The following is a 22256-nucleotide window of genomic DNA, read 5'->3' as shown; positions in this document are numbered from 1 at the left end:
ACATCACACTGGTCCATTACATTAATGTCATTATGCTGACTGGACCTAGTAAAGAAGAAGTATCAGTCACTCCATACTTATTGGTTAAACATCTGTGTGTTGCAGGGTGGGAAATTAACTCAATAAAAATTCAGATGTCTTCTACTTCAGTGAAATTTCCAGTATTCAGTAATGCGATATTCCTACTAAGGTGAAGAATAAGTGATTACATTTGGCCCCTCCCACAGTGAAAAAGGAGGCACAATACCTGGTAGTTCTCTGCATTTTGTAGATGTATCCCTCATTTGCATATCTTACTCCAACTTATCTATCAGGTGACTCGAAAAATTGCTTGTTTTGAGGGTACTCAGAATAAGAGAAGGCCCTGAAATAGGTTCAGGTTGCTGTTCAAGACATTCTGCCAATTAGGTCATATGATACAACTGATCCAATGGTGCTTAAAATCTCAGATAGGGGTGTAGTATGGAGTTTTGGGCAAGCCCTTATTGATGAATCACAGTGCAAACCATTAAGATTGTGGAGCAAAGCCCCTACATTCTCTGCAGGTAAGTACTGTCCTTTTTTTAGTACTGAATTTTTACGTTATTACTAGGTTCTAATAGAGACTGAACCATTGGCCACTAAGTCACCATGTGACCAGATCTACCCATCGTGAACTCAGTGTTCTCTGACCCACAGAGTCATAAAACTGAATGTTCACAGCAGTGCTTCATCTGTTGCAGGACCATTTTATAAATGAAAGTTTCTTTCTCTGTTAAGTAAGAAGTGTGAAGTAAGAGATCAAGCTTTTCACTCAGGCAAGGAATTTATTTATGAAAGCAAATGTGACTTATAAGGGAAGACAGTTAATGTCTCTCTGAGCAAGTTTCAAAAAGGGTAGTTATACTTTTTACTATGATAATGCATGATATGCAGGCACCACTTAATGTAAAAGGGTAACACAACCTGGCTGGTTCTTCCTGAAATATGTCCAGTTGGGAGAGGTTAAAATAATTGGGTGCATGGGCAGCTTGTCTGCAGGATGAATGCTGCTGCAAGGACATTTAGGATGCTGATCATCACTTATTATGGGATGGATTTAATAGCATCCCCTGATGTATTTGGTTGGGTTTGGAGATTCTGTACATGCTTTGGATAATGTTTAAGCTGATACTGACAACTTCAAGGTTTCATATGGAACATGGAATTATTTATCATAGCTATTCAGGATGTGAGTTGGGTGTTTTGGGTTGTTATTGAAGTCCAAGGTTTTATTTATTTATTTATTTTTTATTGGAACAGCTTGATTTTCAGTTTCATCAGCTGTTTGGATCATTCTTGATGTATTTTAGCCTACTTCATATCATTAAATGTAAGTGGTATATATAAGATTAGGTTCGAGCAGGACCTGAAGACATAAGTATGAGGAAGTGGCCCAAATGCCTATGGTCTCCACTCCTGTCACATTACCGTCCTTCTTCCAGTCTATGCCTATTGCTTCTTGGGGAGTTCCTTATGATCAATTGACTGAGGGAAAGTTTTTGCTTGGTTTACAGATGGTTCTGCATGATATGCAGGCACCACTTAAAAGTGGCAGCATCATCACTACAGTCCCCGTCTGGGACTTACTTGAAGGACAGTGGTGAAGGAAAATGATCCCAACGGGCAGAATTTTGAGCAGTGCACCTGGTTGTTCATTTTGTGTGGAAGGAGAAATGGCTAGATGCGTGATGGTATACTGTGGCCGATTTGGTTGGATGGTCATGGACTTACAAGGAACATGACTGGAAAATTGATGCAAACAAGATGTGGAAACTTTGTGGATAGACCTCTCCAAATGGGCCAAAAAAGTGAAGATATATGTGTCTCATGTGACTCTCACCAAAGCATTACCATAGCAGAGAATGATTTTAACAATCAAATGAATAAGATGACATGTTCTGTGGAAAATAATCATCCTCTTTTCTAGCTACTCCTGTCATTGCCCAGTAGGTTCATGAACAAAGTGGCCACGTTGGTAGGGATGGAGGTTATTAATGGGCTCAGAAATGGGCTTCTACTCACATTGCTGACTTAGCTACTGTGTCCAATGTGCCAGAAGCAGAACCTAATATTGAGTCTGTGACATGGGACCATTCCTTGGGAAGATTAGTCAATAACCTGCTAGCAGGTAGATTACATTGAAACACTTTCATCAATGAAAGGGCAGTGTTTTGTCCTTACTGGAATAGACACTTATTCTGAATATGGACTTGTTCTCTTTATGCCATATTCATGAAAGTCACGGAGCAGTATGTTTTCCATCATCTACAAGCAGCTGGCTTGATTGAATGATGAAATGGCCTTCTAAAGTCACAATTATGGCACCAGCTAGGTGGAAATACCTCCAGCCTTACAGCTGACTTATAGACTTGGGACTGACCACTCTTACAACCTTACAGGGTTGTAACAATGTTCTCCAAGAGGCTGCATGTGCTTCAAACCATTATCCAAGATATGGTGCAATTTCTCCAATAGCCAAGACGTTCAGGAATTAAGGAGTGGAAATGAGAGTGATGCTACTTCTAGTAACCACTCACAACAATTTTGGTTCCTGTTCCTGTGACCCTGTGTTGTTTGGTTCTGGACATTTTAGTTCTAAAGGGAGAAATATTCCTCGTGGATACACAACACTGATTTCATTGAATTGGAAATTAAGAATGCCTCCTGGCAACTTTGGACTCCTCATACTTCTGGATCAAGAGGCAAAGAAGGGAGTTACTGTACTGGGTGGTGTGATTGATCCTAATTATCATGGGGAAATCAGATTGACATTACATAATGGAGGAAAAGAAGAACATGTATGGAATCCAGAAGATGCCTTAGGACATCTCTTAATACTATCTTTGATTAAAGTCAATGATAAACTACAGCAACCTAATTCTGATATGATGAGTTATGACCACAACTATTCTAGAATGAAGGTTTGGGTCACCCCACCAGGCACAGAACCATGACCAGATGTGATACTTGTCAAGGGCAAAGGTAATATGTAATGGGTGGTGGAAGAAGGTAGTTCTAAATACCAACTATGGCTATGTGACCAGTTTCAGAAACAAGGACTGTAAATGTTATAAGCATTTCCTCCTTGTAGGTTTACATCAGATGTATTTGCTCAATTGCAAAATATAAGTGCTTTTTTTGTCTGCTAGTTGTATCATGTTAGGCACAAGTATGGCTTTATAATTGTCTTCATTTTAAGATTCTGAATGTTTTAAGGAGATATATACAGGTGCTAAGTTGACAAGGGGTGGACTATGATAGTTAAGGTTTTGTATCAACTTGACTGGGCCAGGATTCTCAGTGGCTTGGCAATTTAGACTTAGTAATCTCCATGATGGGATCTACTATTGTCGGGGTCCTGCCTCTACGGAGGGGTGGGCTTCACGAAGGTGGGAGATCTGGTAGGCGAAAGATATAGATTAGACACAAAGAAGACAGACACACAAGTTTGATGCATGTCTGGAAAGGCGAGAGAGAAAGAAACACTCTGAGACCAGAGTGGATGCAAGCTGACAGGCAAGCTAGCATACAGGACTAGCTTTGCCTCAGTCTTTTATTCATTTTCAGATAAGGGAAATCAAGGCAGGAGGTTTAAGTTTAATGTGATTATTCATTCATGATAAGACACGAGGTTATTCATGTGATGTAGGACATGATGAGTCACAGATTTAATCTTAACATATTTTTCAAGTACATCATTCACAGATTTAATCTTAACATATTTTTCAAGTACATCATGATTTTTATAATAATCCAAGATTTTATTTCTATGAGAAAAGTTCAAGTATGACTTTTATAATAATCCAAGATTCTTATTTCTATGAGAAAAGTTCAAACAAGCAATTATAGATTATCTATTAACTCCTGTTCCTGCTCCTCCTGAGTCATTTGAGGAAGCCTTACTAGTTTGGCTACTAGGGGGAAGTTTGTTCTTGTACATGGACATCAAGGGCTCATGTTTTTAGTTAAAGTTCAAACATGACTGAATAATCAGATAAGAAAAAATACTGACATTCCTCCCAGGTGGCCACTGCCGGCTCCCAGAAAGACCTGTTCCCCAGACCTCATGCACTGCCAATACCTTCAGGGCAGTGACATTTACATTGGCGCCATTAAGAGAGGCAAAGTGTAGAAACCATTTTCCCAGAAGCTACAATCATTGGAGTTAGAAACAAAGAACAAGTACAGAATTAGCAATATAAGAACCAGAGAGAATTGTACAAAGGTAGCCGACCAGTGAGTTTGCAAAGACCTATGAACCCGGGACTTCAGGAGGTCACTTCTTTGGCCCTCAGAGCCCATGGCCTGCCCTGCAAGTCTGAGGAGGGCCCAATGACTGGATTTTTGTCCACGTTGTCACAGGGCCTCAGCTTCTCAGAACTTGCATATGCTGTCTCCGACAACTATGAGCAGCCAATCAACTGAATGGAAGTTTTCTTGGAGGTGTGACCTGCTTCCAAAATATTGGACACTCAGGAAAAGTTCGCTTGCTTTCTGCTGGGTCTGTATCCTGTATCTGGCTCATCACTCAACATTCAATCCTTTGGACTTGAGCCACTGGTCTCCTTAATTGCCTGACGATCCTGGGAGTTATCAACAGCTTGCCATCTTACCTGCCCAACTTATCTGCCCATGGTTTGACCTGTTAAACTTGGTTTTATCAGCTTTGCTGTTACAAGAATCAGAAGCCTCCAGTCTCACATCTGACTCTTGGACTTGGGACCGGGCACCCCTACAACTGTGTGAGCAATTTCCTTGATATAAATCTCTCTCTCTCTCTCTCTCTGTCTCTGTCTCTCTCCCTATATATATATGTAACTTAAAAGGTTTTGCTTCTTTAGAGAACTTCAAATAAGATACCTAGTTTGTCTTCTGTTGTTTGTGCAATTTTAGTTATGGATGATAGTGTGTGAGGGCCTTCATAAGTTTGTGGAAAATAGAATTAAAAGATAATGGTGTTTTTGCTAGGTTTTGTTATCAGGGTTATACATGCTTCATAGAATGAGTTCAGGAGTATTCCATCCTTTTCTATGTTCTGAAATAGTTTGAATATTTTATGACCAGTTATTTCTTTTGTTATGAGTCAATTTAAATATTTTACCTTTTATTGTTTTAGTTTCTTTATGTCTTGTTGTGCTTTCTATAATTCAGAAGTGATATTACCTTGATTGACTGATTGGATTAGAGTAAATTATGAGAGATTATTATATTACATTATGGAAGGCAATATATTACATTACATTAGATTGCTTTGCTAGGTATAGAGGTTAAGATTACAAAACTTTTTTTATGGGAGGACACACTTGAATTCATAACACCATCTAAAGTGGTAAAAATATTTCCTTTATTACAGAATACAGTATTTGGGATACTTTTAGACACTGCTTCTCTTTAAAAAAAATGTATCATATTTTTTCATAGTGATATTTGAATGATTATGGAGAAGATCATGCTTATAAGGGTGGGAGGCCGTGGCAGTCTCATGCCCTTGAGTTAATTTTTACTCATGTGAACCAAGGTGGCTTATTTTGAGAATCTGAGAGCTTATTAGTGGCACATTCCACACATTCTGGTGCCAGTTTCTTTCTTTACTACTTAATGGTTTTAAGAGGAAGGCAGGTTTCCTTTGGTACTTTGTCTGCAGACTGAATGGGGCAATGTTTCAATATATAATAGTGAAATTTTGGTCCTGTTGATGTGGGAGCTCTTCTCAGTTATGGTGTGGGTGGCACATTTTCTCACAATTGCTGGCACTCACAGAGGTGTCTGCTTGTCCCTGGTTTACAAAACAGGTTTCCTCATATACAGATCTTACTAGAACCTTCTTGGGTTTTCATGTAGGAGCTGAATCTTTTAAAGTTAACACCTACAACATAAATCTAATAAAATTTTATATAAGGCTAGCAACCCTTCAGTAAGAACCTATAAGAACCTTTTTTGTGTGTGTTCAGAAAGTATGATTTAAAATAATTTTGTTACTAGAAATGGTAGTGTTTTACCAAATAGGCCTGCTATTTCCCACCAGAATAACTTCATAATTATTTAGCATCTGGCCTAGCATTCTACTTACTCTCATATAGAGTTTGATATCTTTAATAAATAGCCATCTGCTTTCTACTGATGGAGATATGAAAACTTGCATAAACCCAGCTAAGTGATTATAGTTAGGTTAGTCAGCTGATGTGATTCAAATCTAATTTAGTTGATATTGCAGGAAAGATAATGAGAAACAATATTTTCCAATTCAGTTGGAAAATATCTATCACCTCTCTATATATTTTTTATTCTTTATTTCCTTAGATTTGAAGTTTTACATACAACTTTAAATCATACTTACCTGCCCCCAGTATTATTGATGGGTTGCTGTTGTTAAGTGTCATTGGGTTGGTTCCAACTCACAGTGACCCCGTGTAGGGTTTCTGAGGCTGTAAATCTTTGTGGGAGCAGAAAGACTCATCTTCCTCCTATGGAGCAGCTGGTGGCTTGAACCACCAGCCTTGTGGTTCTCAGTCCAGTGCTTATTCTACTGATCCAGTATTTACCCAGTATCAATGGGTAAAGTAGAGGAAATAACTTTGATCAAGAGAGTTTGCATTTGGCTCTTCCTTTCCTCCGGTTGCTATAATTAGCAGTGAGTTTAGCCTGGCCTCTTCACTGCAAACACTATTAACACTAGGGAAGAGTCTGATGCCCAACATCTTAATGGGCTTAAAAATCCATGTTATACACATGCAGGGCTATACAATTTTTCTGAGCATAAGCATACAATTCCCTAGGAAATGTTCTGCTTTTTAAAAATTTAATTATCTAAGTTAGCCTCTATGGTAGCGTATACAGTTAACACATCTTACAGCTATGAAGACAGAATTCTAATTATCTTACTCCCCAGGGGAAGAGAAGATTTAAGCACACATTGGGAGGACCCCAGTCTCTTTTCTGGTCAGGGTAACCCTTGGCTCTCTCGGCTCTTTCTGTTACTGTTGTGATCACCAGTGACAACTGTCTCTTACTGAGCACAGACTTTTCTACCCCAGGCACAGGGATTTTGCACACACTGACTAATTTCATCTTCAGAATACACTATGAAGTCCCTGAGTGGTGCAAATAGCTAACACATTTGTTAACTCAAAGGTTGAGGGTTTAAATCCACACAAAAGTGTCTTGGAAATAAGATCTGGTGATCTACTTCCAAAATATCAGTCATTGAAAACTGTATGGAGAACGTTCTTCTCTAACACACAAGAGGTTGTTATGAATTGGAATGACTCAACAACTCATACTGCTTATACTTTGGATAAGCAAACTGGGGCACAGAGAGATTAAACCATGGACTCAGTATCTCTTGACTAGCAATCACCCAGAATGTGAACCATGGACCAATTGTACTCATGTTTTCCCCATAGATTCACTGTACAGTTTTATTGGTTACAAAATAAGGATTACACAGCTTGTTCCTTATGTGCAAAGTCAGTTTGAACCACAAAGTCAGTGGTTCAAGCTTATCAGCCACTCCTTGGTAACCCTAAACAGGGTCACTATAGGTCCGAACTGAATCGACAACACTTAACAACAACAAGTATGTTGGCTGTGTCTGATTTTTACCTAGTTGAGTAAAAGGACAGCATGCGCCAAATAATTTTTAATGAATGAATGAATGAATAATATATGTGAATATGCTTTGCGATACATAGAGAAGGAAGCCCATATATACCATTGCTATGTAGTTTAAGACAAAAGTGGGAATGAAGTGAAGTATAGGCCTCTATTAGCCCAATTGTTACCCTTTCCATGTAGCTGTTATGCTTGGAGGCAGAAAAATTACACAGAGTAACTGCTAAGGGCATTTTCTGTTGTACTGAGGAGTTAATATTGCTATTGAAGAGTTGTGAGAAAAATATATGAAAGAATCAACATGATCAAGTTAACAGAAAAACAAAATCAATGAATGGGAAATGGTTTATAAATCAAGAAAGAGAAAATGCATCAATCTTTTAAGATACATGATTTTAAAAAAGTAGTTTGTTAAGCCTTTCTGAGGATGTTTTTTCCATCTCTTTGTCCATTCCCTGAAGAATTCTGTGTGCTTTGATTTATACCACATTAAAATACAGTTTTGGCATCCTCAAAAGGCTCAAAGTGTGCTCTTTTAAAATATTCTTTGGAGTTTGGGAACCAAAAGAAGTCTGAAGGGGTAAAACCAGGGCTGTAGGGTAGATGAGGTAAGGTTTCACAAGGAAACTCTCATACGGCTGGCTATATTACCCTTGAAGAATGAACAAGTACATTATTGTAATGGGGAAAAAATCCTTGGCACCATTTTCCTGGTATTTTTCTCATTGATGCAGTTTTAAATATTCTTAAAACTTCTCCCTAATAAGTCCCTATGATCACCCTGTGTCGTTTGAGAAAAGCTATCAAGATTATCACTTTGTGATCCCTAAGTACAGCCACTATAAGTTTCTGAATCGAACTATCTGCTTTGGATTTATCTGGTCCAGCAGATCACCTCAGAAGCCACTATTTTGATAGGAACTTCTTTTTGAAGGCAATCTAATGGGATAAATCCATGAATATATATGAACTGGAACCCTAATAGCATTACTTTTTGTGTTATCCTTGGACTGGTGCATAGCTTCCAGCATCATAGCAACACACAAGCCACCACAGTGTAACAAACTGACAGAAGAATGGTAGACCTTTACCCTACAAATGGCAAAATCAAGGTGACTATGTATTTTGATGAAAATCTTTTATTGTTCATTAAGACCACATGTTTCATTTTCCAAGACTGTAAAATGAATGCTAGTAGGGGAGTTTAATATTATATATTTCTGCTTCATAAATACATTAAATTTGATATAAACTATTAAATATTTCACATGTAAGGGGAGAATAATACTAGACCTATCTTATCTGTAGGCATAATAATATATTGTTAGAAATACACTTAGATTTAGAGTATGTATGTGTGTGTTGGAGTCCTGGTATGGTTCTATAGGATAATCACTGGACTAAAAGGTTGGCTTGAACTGCAAGGTCAGTGGTTCAAACTCACCAGAGCTCATCAGAAACCCTATGCATGTTACTATGAATAAGGACTGGCTCGACAGCACTTAACAACAGCAGGTGTATGATGTTGTTGTTAAGTACCATCCAGTTGGTTTCGACTCATAACAATGCTTTATGAGGTTTCCAAGGCTGTAAATCTTTGTGGGAGCAGAAAGCCTCATCTTTATCCTGTGAAAGGGCTGGTGGGTTTGGACCACTGACCTTGTGGTTCACAGTCCAGTGCTTGTCTTACAGAGCTATGACACTTCAGTATGTGTGTGCATATAAACTCTAGAAAATGAATTTGCTTTCCTAATTTTTTCCCAATAAAATCAAGGATAATTCATTTTCATTGTTGTCATTTTTTCTGCTAGGCTTTGTTGTCTGGGAGAAAATGTTTAGAGATCCGTGAACTGCCTTTACTGTAGTTTGTTGCCAATTATTGGCTAAGTGTCCCGAGCTTCGTCTTGTTATTAAATATCTGCTCAGGTTTCACTACTACAAAGGACTGTTGATCAGGAATGTTCACGTATTTACTATTTAAGATCATTCGGAAACAACCCATAGCAGCTTTTATAGAGTGTGCATGTCTGGCAATTTATGCAAATATTTTTAGACATCATATTTATGCCTTTTCTAAACTATCTGAATTAGTCATTATCATTCCTACATTATCAGTTACATGAAGGCTGAAGTTCAGAAAATTTAAATACTATTGTTGCTATGTGACGTCAAGTTGGTTCTGACTCATAGAGACTATATGAACAACAGGATGAAACAATGTTTGTTAAGCTTGAACCCATTGCTGCTGCCACTGTGCCAATCCATCTTGTTGGGATCTCCTTCTTTTTTGCTGACCCTTCACTTTACTTATCATGATGTCCTTCTTCAGAGACTGGTCCCTCCTGATAATGTGTTCTCTAAGTATGAGAGACAAAATCTGGCCATCCTGGCTTCTAAGGAGCATTCAGGCTGTACTTTTTCCAACACAGATTTGTTTGTTATTTTGGCAATCCACGGTACTTTTAATATTCTTCTCTAACACCATAACTCAAATGCATCAATTCTTCTATGATCTTCCTTATTCACTGTCCATCTTTCACATGCATATGAAACTATTGCAAATACAGTGGCTTGGGCCAGGTACACCTTAGTCCTCAAACTGACATCTTCACTCTTGAACAGTTAAAAAAGGTCTTGTGCAGCAGATTTGCCTAATGTAATACATCATTTGACTCCTTGACTGCTGCTTCCATGTGTGTTGATAGTGAATTAAGCAAAATGAAGTCTTTGACAACTTCAATCTTTTCTCCATTTATCATGATGTTATTTATTGGTCCAGTGGTGAGGATTGTTGGAATGCAGTGGGATTTTTGTTTTGTTTTTGCTTTACATTGAAGTGCAACACATACTATAAGCACTGGCCTTTGATCTACATCAATATTTTAAATCCTCTTTGCTTTCAGCAAGCAAGGTTATATCATCTGCATATTGCCAGTTGGTAATGAGTCTTCCTCCAATCCTGATGCCACAGTCTTCTTTATATAATCCAGCTTTTCTGATTAAGTACTATGGTGGTTGTACGCCACAGACTCACAGTGACCCTGTATTGGATGTCTGAAGTTGTAAATCTTAATAGGAGTAGATAGTCTCATCTTTCTCCCATTGATTCAAACTCTCATCTTTCTTCCATAGATTCAAACTGCTGACCTAGCAGTTAGCAGCCCAGCTCGTAATACAATATGCTACCAGGGCTCCTTAATTAAGTACTGTGGTTTCCTCGAATGACCAGAAATAAGTAAACGGTGAAACTGGAGATTAATACAAAACTTTGTTATTATTATTATAGATCCCATGTATTCTTCTCTGTATCACAATTATAACCAAAATTTGATTGTATTTTAGTACAGTGTATTATGTATCAACCTCTCAACATTCTTGGCTGAAGAAAGCAGAATAAAGACTTTTATTCTGACTGCTCTGTCAATACAGGAACAATTGCTTTTTTCCTAGAAAAAAAACAACAACACTAGTATCAGCACCTGAGCTGCAGGCCCAGAGCAGTAGTGGAAATAATATTATCAGTCTGAGATCTTATATACTTACATATGAAAGACTAAAGTGAGAATTTCAGTATTGTGTTGGGGGTGAGGATTTATGTACTTTTCAAGGCAAGGTGGTCTAACTCATGAAATTAACTAACATTGCCCATGGTGTTGATAGATTTGGGGAAAGAAGAAGGGAGGGCAATTCGAGCTCAGAGGGATCATCATAGACAGCAACAGTTTCCTAGAGATATTTAACCAGATAGCCTACTTTTGGAAAGAATTTCAAAAGCAGCCATGGTTCTTAGGGAAGGCGGAAATTTAGTAAAAATGACACAAAACAGGACAACTATCAAGAAAAGTTGCTGAATTGATCCACACTTAGAAATTAAAACTTCTAGTTAGTAAAGTACAAGGCAGTGTGGTTCTATGGTAGAATTCTCTCCTTTCATGTGGAAGACAAGGCTTCAGTTCTTAGCCAGTGAACTCCATGCATAGTCACTGCCCATATGCCAATGGAGAATTGTATGTTACTATGATGCTGAACATATTTTGGTGAAGCTTCCAAACTAAGATGGCTTGGAAGAAAAACCTGGAGATCTATTTCTGAAAATCAGTCAAAAAAAAACCCTTTGGTTTACGACAGTCCAATTCGCCATCTATTGTGGGGGTAGCACAGGACTGTGTAGCATTGCATTGTTTTGTGCATGGGATTGAGTCAGGGGCCGAATGGATGAAAACTAATAACAACAACATAACGAAAAGTGTACAAAGGTAGTCATGGAGACTCAGTGATATTGTAGAACATATAGCTGACAAAGGACTCATTTATGTTCTTTGTTTTCTATTATACAAATCAATAAAGAACAAGGCAGAGAACCCAATAGAATAATGAACAAAAAGGGCAAATAGGTATTTCACAAAAGAGGATTTCTAAAATATTGGACAGAAAAAGACACTCAACTTAGTAGTCATAAGGAAAATGTGAATGATCACTCCATGGTATCTGACGCTGATCCACATGGCTATATGACTAAACTGGTATGGTCCCTGTGGAGAACTGTGTGACAGCATCAATGATAACAGAATATACCATACTTTATACAAGCCTGTGAGACTCATTCTTGTCACTACTCCCCACTGTCTTCATTTCTCTCATCTTAGGTTATTTTAATTAACCAAAGATATTTCAACAGATTAAATTAAAAAAAAACTGTAGTAATTTCACCTAGCAAATTTGTTCCTCAATATAGGCCTACTGAACATAAATATGTATTTTTGTTGGGAACAAACAAACAGACCCATGAATAGCAATGTCAATAGCAGGATCCTTTATAATTACCCCAAACTAGAGAAATCCAAATGTTCAAAATATTAGCATGTATACATTAATTATGTTATATTCTTACAATGGGTAATGCATCAATGAGAATAAATGAACACACAACAAAAGGATTCTCACAAACATAATGTTAAGGTCAAAGAACCAGACTCATAAGGAAGCACATTGTATAATCCAATTTATGAAAAGTTCACAACAGGTAAAATTAACCTAAAACGAGAGAATGAAGATAATAATTACCTTTGCTTGGGAGTAATGATGAGAATGAGTCTGCAGAGGATTTACAGGAGGCTGCTGATGTTCTCTTGATTAGAAGGATGATTCAAAGTGTGACTATTCATCAAGCTATTTGTGTAGTTTTCTGTTATATGTTACATTTCAATATAAAGTTAAAAATGGTTTGGGGTCCAGAGAATCTCATATATCAAAACATTTCCAGTCTTTTTCCTCAATAAAGTATGCAATTTATCTATCCCACTTTAGCAAACTCCTGAAAGAATCCAAATGCAGAAAGTACATTTTATTTTGGAAGGAAAGAGAACTTAAGACCCTTGGCAGTTCATAACAGTTTCTTTGGAACAGAAGTGGGTAGTGGCCAATTTGGATAGGGAACTAAGACAGTTCTGGATTTTAGGAAGCACATTGATTATTTACTCCCCAAACTCAATTGGTTAGATGGGGAAAGTTGATTTTGGCAGCTTGCACCATTTTTCAGCTCAACATTCAATAAATGCTGCACAGCCTCTACCAGGGATGTCCCAACCAGATTTAGACTGTTTTCCAAACTGTTGGGCAAGTGTCCTGGCATTCTGGATGCTCTGAGGAATACTGTTCATGTCAAGTACTATGGCTCTCCCTAGAATAAGTGCCTCAGAGCTAAACACACTTTGTGCCTTTATCCACAGTTTAAGTGAAACACATTTTCTCCTGAAGAGCAGTCATTTTGAAGCCATTTAAGACTGGTGTAACAGTCCTGGTGTGGGACTGTGTGTTGATGTACTGGACTGCAAAGCCAATTTGAACTGCAAGGTCAGTGGTTCAAAAGCACCAGACACTCCTCAGAAACCCTATACAGGGTTGCTATGGGTGGGAACTGACTTGACAGCACTTAGCAACAACAACAACAGAGGCTGGTACAGTTGAAAGTGTACTTATTTCAGCTTCTTTCTTTTATTTGTCTTTCTTCTCCTCTTCCCTTTCATAAACAATTAATTTAAAACACCATTCTGCATAAATAATTATAACCATGCCAAATTGATTTAAGGAGGGATTTTGGAACATTAGAGACAATCAAACTCTTTTCTTTTGCTATGACAAGCACAGCCCTTTTCAGGCATGTCACAGTCACCATTGCTACCCTGACTTCACAGAGCAAAGGGCAGGGTGCAAGGATGAGATGAGAGATGCTGAAGGCAGTGGCAACTCTAATGTGCCTGATGCCCAGAGAATACCACTTCTTACTGACTCAGTTCGGTATATAATAAACTTATTTTCAGTAATAATTATGAAATGGAAAAAATAATGACTAGAGAAAAATATTGGTAGTAAATTATTTAAATTGGGTATCTTATACCGAGCCAATAGAAACAGCAACAATAAATGAAATCAAACTAGATACAAGAGCTCCAATTAAGAAAACCATTAAAAATGATACTATGTTTTATTTTTTGAATTGTTAACAATTAAAATAAATAAATTTCATTTTAAGAGATATTCTTGAAATTCAGCCAGATGTTTCAATCATAATCTAAAATTTGCACCTGGCACAGTTTTCCATTGTTTGACATTTTAGACATGAATAGAAACTTCAAGTGGCCACATAAAGAATTGAAGTCACTCCAGTTCTGTTAGCAATCACTGTATTGTCACTGTTTATTTAAAATACATTATTTACATGCAGGAATGTGCTGTTCTACTGGGTTGTAGAAATATGCAGTGCCAGAAATAGTTTAGAATGATCCTAACTGTTGTAACAGATACATTTTAAAGTTGAGTCTGCCTGATTTGGGACTGACTTTGTAATGAAGAGTTCTCTAAATTAATTTCCTTGTAGAATGCAATGTTTGAAAGGATAAGTAAGAAAACCATGCTAATTTGAAGCCTACTTATTGCAAAAAAAAAAAAAAAGAAAAAGAAAAAGAAAAAAAAAACTGTTTGGAGGCAATGTCTGACCTCCTCTGACTTTACAAGAGGGAAGGAAAATCAAATTGCACATCAACCCAGACAAGGACAATTCCTAACAAAGATGAGGTCAGACGTGCCTCCTCCCTCTTTCCCAACTCTATCGCCAGCCATTTCTCCCATGGCACTTTCTATATCTCTGCTGGGTTCAGTAATTCATTGCAATGGTCATGCAGAACTCACAACTATACTTGTGATTATAGGGATCATTAATAAGTCAACAAGTTACATTTCAATATCAGAAATGTGGAGGATATAGTCCTTAGGTCCACAGCACCTCTTCTCAGCCATTCCCACAGACACGCTTCTCTCTGGCCCTTGGCTTTTTGACATAGCAAGTTTTTATTATAAAGCACTTTTAGGGCCACCAATAAATGCACAAAAGGGACTTCATTCGGCTATAAGCCTCAACCTGAAGACACTTGGCTCTAACTCTGTGGGTCAACAAACCTAGCTCCCTAGATTAAGTAGTTTCACAAGTGAGCCTCCTGCCCAAAGGCACTCAGCTTTACTTATTTCATGGAATTGGAAGCCCTCTGCTCTTATTCTTTGTTCTGCTGCTGTTACTCCTCTGACATTCCTCCATTTCCTAGGTTGAGAAAGTTCAACACGCAGGGATCTTGGGATCCAAAAGACGTACTCCATCACTGGCTCTTCTTTCTTATTGGTAGTGAGATCCCTCATTCTGCTGCTGAGGTTGCTCATCTTATACCAAGCAGGATGGCAAACAATCTCCATGTTCCAAGTTTTTATAATCACAATTAGCTCTCTTAAAAATCACTCACAACTGAATAATATAATCCTATGTGCATCTTCCCCACCATCAGGAAAATGTTGTTCTGTGGGAATTACAAAGACTAGGACAAGAAGAGCCACACCAAGCAATACACTGCACTGCATTTGTTGTTGTTGTTTAGTGCCATCAGGTCAGTTCCAGCTCAAAGATGTGTAGGGTTACCGAGGAGTGGTTGGTGATTTGAACTACTGACCTTGCAGTTCAAACTGACCTTGCAATCCAGTGCTTATTCTACAGTGCCAAATATTATGAAAAGTCAACAGGAATGGTACCTGTATTTAGAATTTAGACCAAAAAATAATATTTTGTAGGGAAATATTTTATTGCTGACCTCATTCAGAGTTGCTGGTGCATGCCAATAATAGAGAACAGACTGGCTCTCAGTAGGTATTTTATTTGTTTTAAAATTCCCTACAGACCTACCTGTGCTACAGTACTGGGACAGGGGATGAGAACTTTCTGTCTCATTAACCTTACAATTGTCATGCCTGTAGCATTTGGGAGGATGTACAGTAAGAGTTCATCACCAGAAAAAAGGTAATTTTACTACTGTGTGATCAGAAACATACACAGAGTTCTGAAAGATTCTGGGAAACTCTCTTTCTCCATCATCTTATATTCCATAGCACCCATTTTGTATGAGTGTCCTAGAGTCCCACTCGTGAGGTTTTTCTTTTCTCCCTATCACTTCCAAGTTTTTTCTGTCCTGTCCTCCCTCACCCTCCAGAGGGGCAGCTTCACTCTGGATGGGTAGTGTCATACCCACTGTGTATTGCTGGAGGGAATTTTGGTTCTTTAGTCTTCTGAATGGAACATCTAAAAAACAAACTGATGTCTTTGCCTTTTGTTGACTCTCTCTTATTGCATAATTTTTCTTTATTATTATGTTTACAAGAGACCTGGCGTGGCACTGTAGGATAAGCACTGGATTGCTAATCACAAGGTTGGTATTTCAAACCCACCAGCCCACTCCATGGAAACCATAGATTGCTATGACTCAAAACTGACTCGATGGCACTTAACAACAGCATCATGTTGACAAGGCCATTGACAGGGACATTGACTCTTTGATGGAGTGGAGAATAAAGAACTGGGGGAATATAAGATCTGGCTTTTACCCATTGTCAGAATAGGTAGAGAAGTCATTGTGATCTCCACACAAGGGAGTGTTTGCTCTAATCTTTTGGTAAAGAAAGAACGTTAAGTAATCAGGAGTCCCAGCAAACACTTCCCCTACACAGTCTTGTACAGAACTACTATGGGCCTCTGTGCATACCTGGTTTCAACCTGCTTCCACTATTTCTTTTCTTTTTTTTTTAAACTTTTTATTGGAAAGTGAGTGAAGGTTAATAGACAAGATCATCAGCTTTACATTCAACAAATTATACGCTTTGTTTCATCTCAATGACTACAATCATCTCAATGATTACAGTTATCCAACTTCCTCCCTGTGGCTTCCCTTTTACATCTTATATTTAATAACTTCCACTATTTCTTACTACTAACCTGGATATTTTCTCCATCATGTCCATTCTTGTTTTCTCTTTGAATTTCCCAACACCTTGAATTATTGCAGCACCTGTCAGAGGCCTCTACAGGTAAAAACTCCCCTAAATTTGACATAGGCTGGGATATACCTATATCCCTTAGACTTCCCTGACATGCAAGAGTATAAACTGGACTAGTCTCTTTTATCCAGAATTCAGTCAGAATTCAGTCCACATTTGTTAGAGACCTGTACACATTTATTATAGAGGACATTCAATATGACCTTTTGTCATTTACAATTTATCTTGGTAGCGTAGTGGGTTATAAATTAGACTGTAATTTGTAATTAGACCTGTAATTTCAAGGTCAGCAGTTTGAATCTAATAACTGCTCCATGAGAAAAAGATAAGGCTTTCTGCTCCCATAAATATTTACAGTCTCTGAAACCCTATACAGGGTGGCTCTGAGTCAGCACACAACCACCACTACTACCAGGAAAGTTGACACTAATTGCACTGATCTTATACTTTGCATCTTCTCTTCTTTCTCCTAATCTTTTCCTCCAAGCAGCCCCCTTACTCCTTCTTAGAGTTTTTAGGTTCCTCTTCTATATCCCATAATTCTATCACTTGCCACATCTGGTGGATGCTCTTTTCTTTATTCAGGACCCTATTAATGGCAAAGAACTCTTGGACTTTGATTATGTACTCATATAATGTATAGTTTTCTTTAAAAAAAAAGTTTTTATTGTGGTGAAGTACAGGGGGGGCGGGCAAAAAGTTTGTGGAAAAGTGGAATTTAAAGATAATGGAAATTTTCCATGAACTTCTAAAAGCCCCCTTGTATATATACCAAAATATTAGCCATTTCTGTAATTTTTACATGTACAATTCATTGAAGTTAACTGCATTCATCCTGTTGTTGAAAAATTACCATTATTCAGTTTCCAATTTTTTTTAATCACCACCCTTAACAAAACTCTTCAATCCTTAAGCAATACCCTCACATCACTCAACCCCACCCACCTCTCATAATCACTAATAAGCTTGGTCTCTATGTATTTGTTGAGACGCATTTTCAGTACTGGTTTTCAATAACTAGACTTCTGTGGCATGCTTGGGTCCCTCCATTATGCTCTGCAAAATGCCTAGGGGTCCAACTTTTGATGAAAATCACCTCTGAGTTCTAGAACTAGGAGGAGTCATTTGCTGCTTGAACCAGGTGCTGAAAGGCCATCTCACTCTGGGTCAAGACTTTGGACTTCTTGTACAAATTGTTCTTTAATATCCATTAGCTCATTGTGTCCCAAATTACCTCATGTGGAGCCTCGACCCTGAGGGATGCTCTGAAAATAAAAATGGTCCAGAGAAAAAGAAAGTCTAGGAAACCTTCAAATAATTTTTTTTTGTCTTTAAGACCTGTAATATTCATGAATGTATTTAAAAGCTATAAGAAACCTTAAGATTTGCTAGATTTTGTTTAGTTCAATATCTCCTCTACTTGCTTGAGCATGTAGAATCCTCTCATTGTTTTCCATGTAACAATTACTAACTCCCTGCAAAAATTAAGGTATACAGAATATCCTTTGAGAACTACTATGCTATCTTATCAGTATATTCATGTTACAGACAAACCAACATATAACTGTTGAATGGTACATGAAGAGGCAGCCCAGGACTTGGTGTCTCTATGACATCTACTTGCTTCTCAAGGATAGGCTAACTTTGGGATGTGCTGAAGCATCTTAAAGTAACTACAACACAGAGAGCAAAGGTTAGGGTTTAATAAAGGCTGATGAAAATAAAAATAAAAACATATGGATTATTTACCTTTGCTGTAATACCCCAAACCAAAATATCCCATGGCTATAGTAATCTGTATTTCTCCGTCACGTGCCAAGTCAGCAGCTGCAGGTCAGCTGGCAGACTCTACTCCAATTTCTTTCTGGAGCCCAGACAAGCCAATCTTATAGCAAAGAAAAACATAAGGGGCTGATGGAAATTATCTAAAGATTTGCCTGTTTTTGACATATATCACATTAGCTCATCATGTTCCATGGGCCACAAAGACTTTTAAAAGTGTTGATTTCTATATTGGCTAACTTTGCTTAAGCTGAGACAACAGACAGTCTGAACACCTCCTCCACAACACCCACTGGTTATTAGGAGTTGGCTGCTGTGGTACTTTTCCAATCTCATTTTGTGATGCAGGTTACCCTCGTGACATATGGAAAAGAACACAACAGTTGGCAGGAGATCTGAATGCCTCAGTAGCATGTGTCATTCCATTGGTCAATGTGTATCACATCCCCAAGTCAAATGGGTAAGGAATTTTTTTGCCTGCCACAAAGAAGGGTCACTGTCAGTCACATGAAAACAGATGAAAATATGTAACTCTTCTTATAGGCCAGAGATAAAGGAAGTGATAGTGCACAATAATGAGTGGGGAATGCAAAGTAACAGTATATCCAGCTAACAATGTCTTAAACTGATTGATAGGGGTTCATTTTTCTCATAGAAAAGAAAACTTGGAGGGAAATGGTTGATAGTGTTAAATTTAGCTACCCAACAATGTCATCAAAACTCATGTTTGTTTCATTCTGTTTGTCTATTCAACTTCATTTACATTGCCTCTTAGTCACAAGAAGGCAGCCACAATTCCAAGCAACATATGCATATTAGAGAGAGTAAGAAAAGGTAAGCGCTGTGCAATCATATCCATTTCTTTTATCAAGACTACAAATTACTTTCTATAACCAGTTCCATCCCCCACATGGAAGATATTTGCTTACCTCTCATTGAACAGTCTTACCCTAAATTGAAAGGAAACATGGAAAGTGACTAATATTGCCAGACTTTGGAAAAGACAGATAAAAGAGAATGAGGCTGGAATGTGAGTTGAGCTAGTGCATCAACATTACCGCTTGCAGAAAATTATTGGAAATGATGGATGTGTGAGCCTAATGGAAAAAAACTTCACACCAATAAATGTTTTTTTTTTTTTTTTTTCCCCATTGGTATATTGATTAGTCTTTCATTATCTATGCATGAAATTTCTTCAAGAATGTTACCAAATCCTTCAAATAGCCTGGTCTCAGAACTACTGTGGCAATGTTTTGCTATAAAGTTTATCATTGCTGCTTACTCAGTACTCTATATTTGTAACTAATGTCTTCCCAGAGATAAAAGAGAACAATAAAGTCCAATAATGGAGCTCTGTTAGCGTAGTGGTTACGAATCGGACTGCGAACCTTAAGGTCAGCGGTTGGAAACTACCGGCCGCTCCGAGGGAGAAAGATGAGGCTTTCTACTCCCGTAAAGATTTACACCCTTGGAAACCTTGTACAGGGTCGCTATGGATCGGAACCGACTCGACGGCACTTAACAACAACAACAACAACAACAATGAAATCACATTGCAGGGTAGACTTGAGAAGAAAACTTTGTTATTTTCATTTGAGTTGATTATATTTGTAAATGTTTTGTAATTCATGCAATAGCTTTCTTCTGTGTTACTAGAACAGAAATACGTTTATTACTGGAAGTGTTAGAGAGACACCAAGGACTCATTTTCACTGGCAGAAGCACATCCTTGTTTCTTGAGAAGGGTATATTAATGTCTCTCTTCAGTTAAAATTGTGAGTTGATATAAGGAGTCTGATAATAGGGAGTTTTTCCACCATCTCTTTCCATAGATGTAGTTAATTTGATTTCTGTGTGTTCCACCTGGTGAAGTCCATGTATATAATTGTCTCTTATGTTATCTAAAGAAGGTATTTGAAATGAACAAATCATTGGTTTTGCAGAATTCTATCATGTAATCTCCAGCATCATTTCTATCACCTAGGCCATATTTTCCAACTACTGATCCTTCCTCTTTGTTCCCAACCTTTGCATTCCAATCACCAATAATGATCAATACATCTTGATTGCATGTTTGATCAATTTCAGATTGAAGACATTGGTAGAATTCTTCTATTTCATCCTCACTTGCTTTAGTGGCTGATGAGTAAATGTGAATAAGAGTGGTATTAACTGGTCTTCTCTATAGGTGCATGGATAGAATCCTATCACAGACAGTGTTGTACCTCATGATTGATCTTGATATGTTATTTTGACAATGAATGCAAAACCATTCCTCTTCAATTTGTCAATCACAGCATAGTAAACTACGTGGTTGTCAGATTCAAAATGGCCAATACCAGTCCTTTTCAGTTCACTAATGCTTAAGATATTGATGTTTATGTGTTCCATTTCATTTTTGACACATTCTAATTTTCCTAGATTTATATTTCTTACATTCCATCTTCTAATTATTAATGGATGTTTACAACTGTTTCTCTTCATTTTGAGTTGTGCCTCATCAGCAAATGAAAGTCTTGAGGACTTTTTGCCCATGACTTTACTCCATTAGCATCATCATGGTGAAGTCTACTTTGAGGAGGCAGATATTCCCCAGTCACATTTTTAGTGTCTTCCAACCCGAGGGGCTCATTTTCTGCCACTATATCTGACAGTGTTTCTCTACTGTTCATAAGGTTTTCAGTGACTAAATATTTGGAAGTAGTTTTTCTCTCCTTCTTCCTAGTGTGTCTTCATCTAGAAGCTCATCTGAAACCTGTCCACCATAATAGGTAACTCTGCTGGTATTTAAAATACCTATGGCATAGATTCCAGAATCATAGCAACTCACAAACCACCACAGTACAACAAATTGACTACATCTGTGGAAAGAGATGGTGGAAAAGCTCCATTCATCAGTCAAAACAAGGCCAGTGGCAGATTGTGGAACATACCATCAATTACTCATATGAAAATTCAGACAGAAGTTGGAGAGCCAAATATGACCTTCAATATATCCCACCTGAATTTAGAGATCATCTGAAGAACAGATTTGATACATTAAACACTAAAGACTGAAGACCAGAGAGTTGTGGGATGAAAACAAGAACATCATACAGAATGAAAGCAAAAAGTCATTAATAAGACAAGAAAGAAGGAAAAGATAAAAATGGATGTCAGAAGAGACATTGAAAATTGCTTTCAAATGTAGAGATGCTAAAGAAAATGGAAGAAATGAGGAGGTCCAAGAGCTGAACAGAAAATTTCAAAGGTCAGCTCAAGAAGGCAATGTCAAATATGACAATGACGTGTGCAAAGATCTGGAGTCAGGAAACGAAACAGAAGAACATGCTCAGCATTTCTCAAGCAGAAGGAACTGAAGAAAAAATTCAAGCATTGATGTTCATTACTGAGGGATTCTCTGGGCAAATGACGGAATGATGCAGAAAGCATCAAAAGAAGATGGAAGGAAGGAACAAACAAGATGGCAGATC

General features: G+C 37.8%; 2 pseudogenes; both read left to right on the top strand.

Annotated features, from left to right (window-relative positions):
- LOC102828925 overlaps positions 1–1710 on the top strand; it is a 190744-nt pseudogene extending 189034 nt beyond the window's left edge.
- Positions 1711–3355: 1645 nt separating this feature from the next.
- LOC102828533 overlaps positions 3356–22256 on the top strand; it is a 29103-nt pseudogene continuing 10202 nt past the window's right edge.

Source organism: Chrysochloris asiatica, unplaced genomic scaffold (genome assembly GCF_000296735.1).
Source record: "Chrysochloris asiatica unplaced genomic scaffold, ChrAsi1.0 scaffold00476, whole genome shotgun sequence".
NCBI lineage: Eukaryota > Metazoa > Chordata > Mammalia > Afrosoricida > Chrysochloridae > Chrysochloris > Chrysochloris asiatica.
Note: the sequence above shows the minus strand (reverse complement) of the source record. Positions and strands in the feature narration are given on the sequence as shown.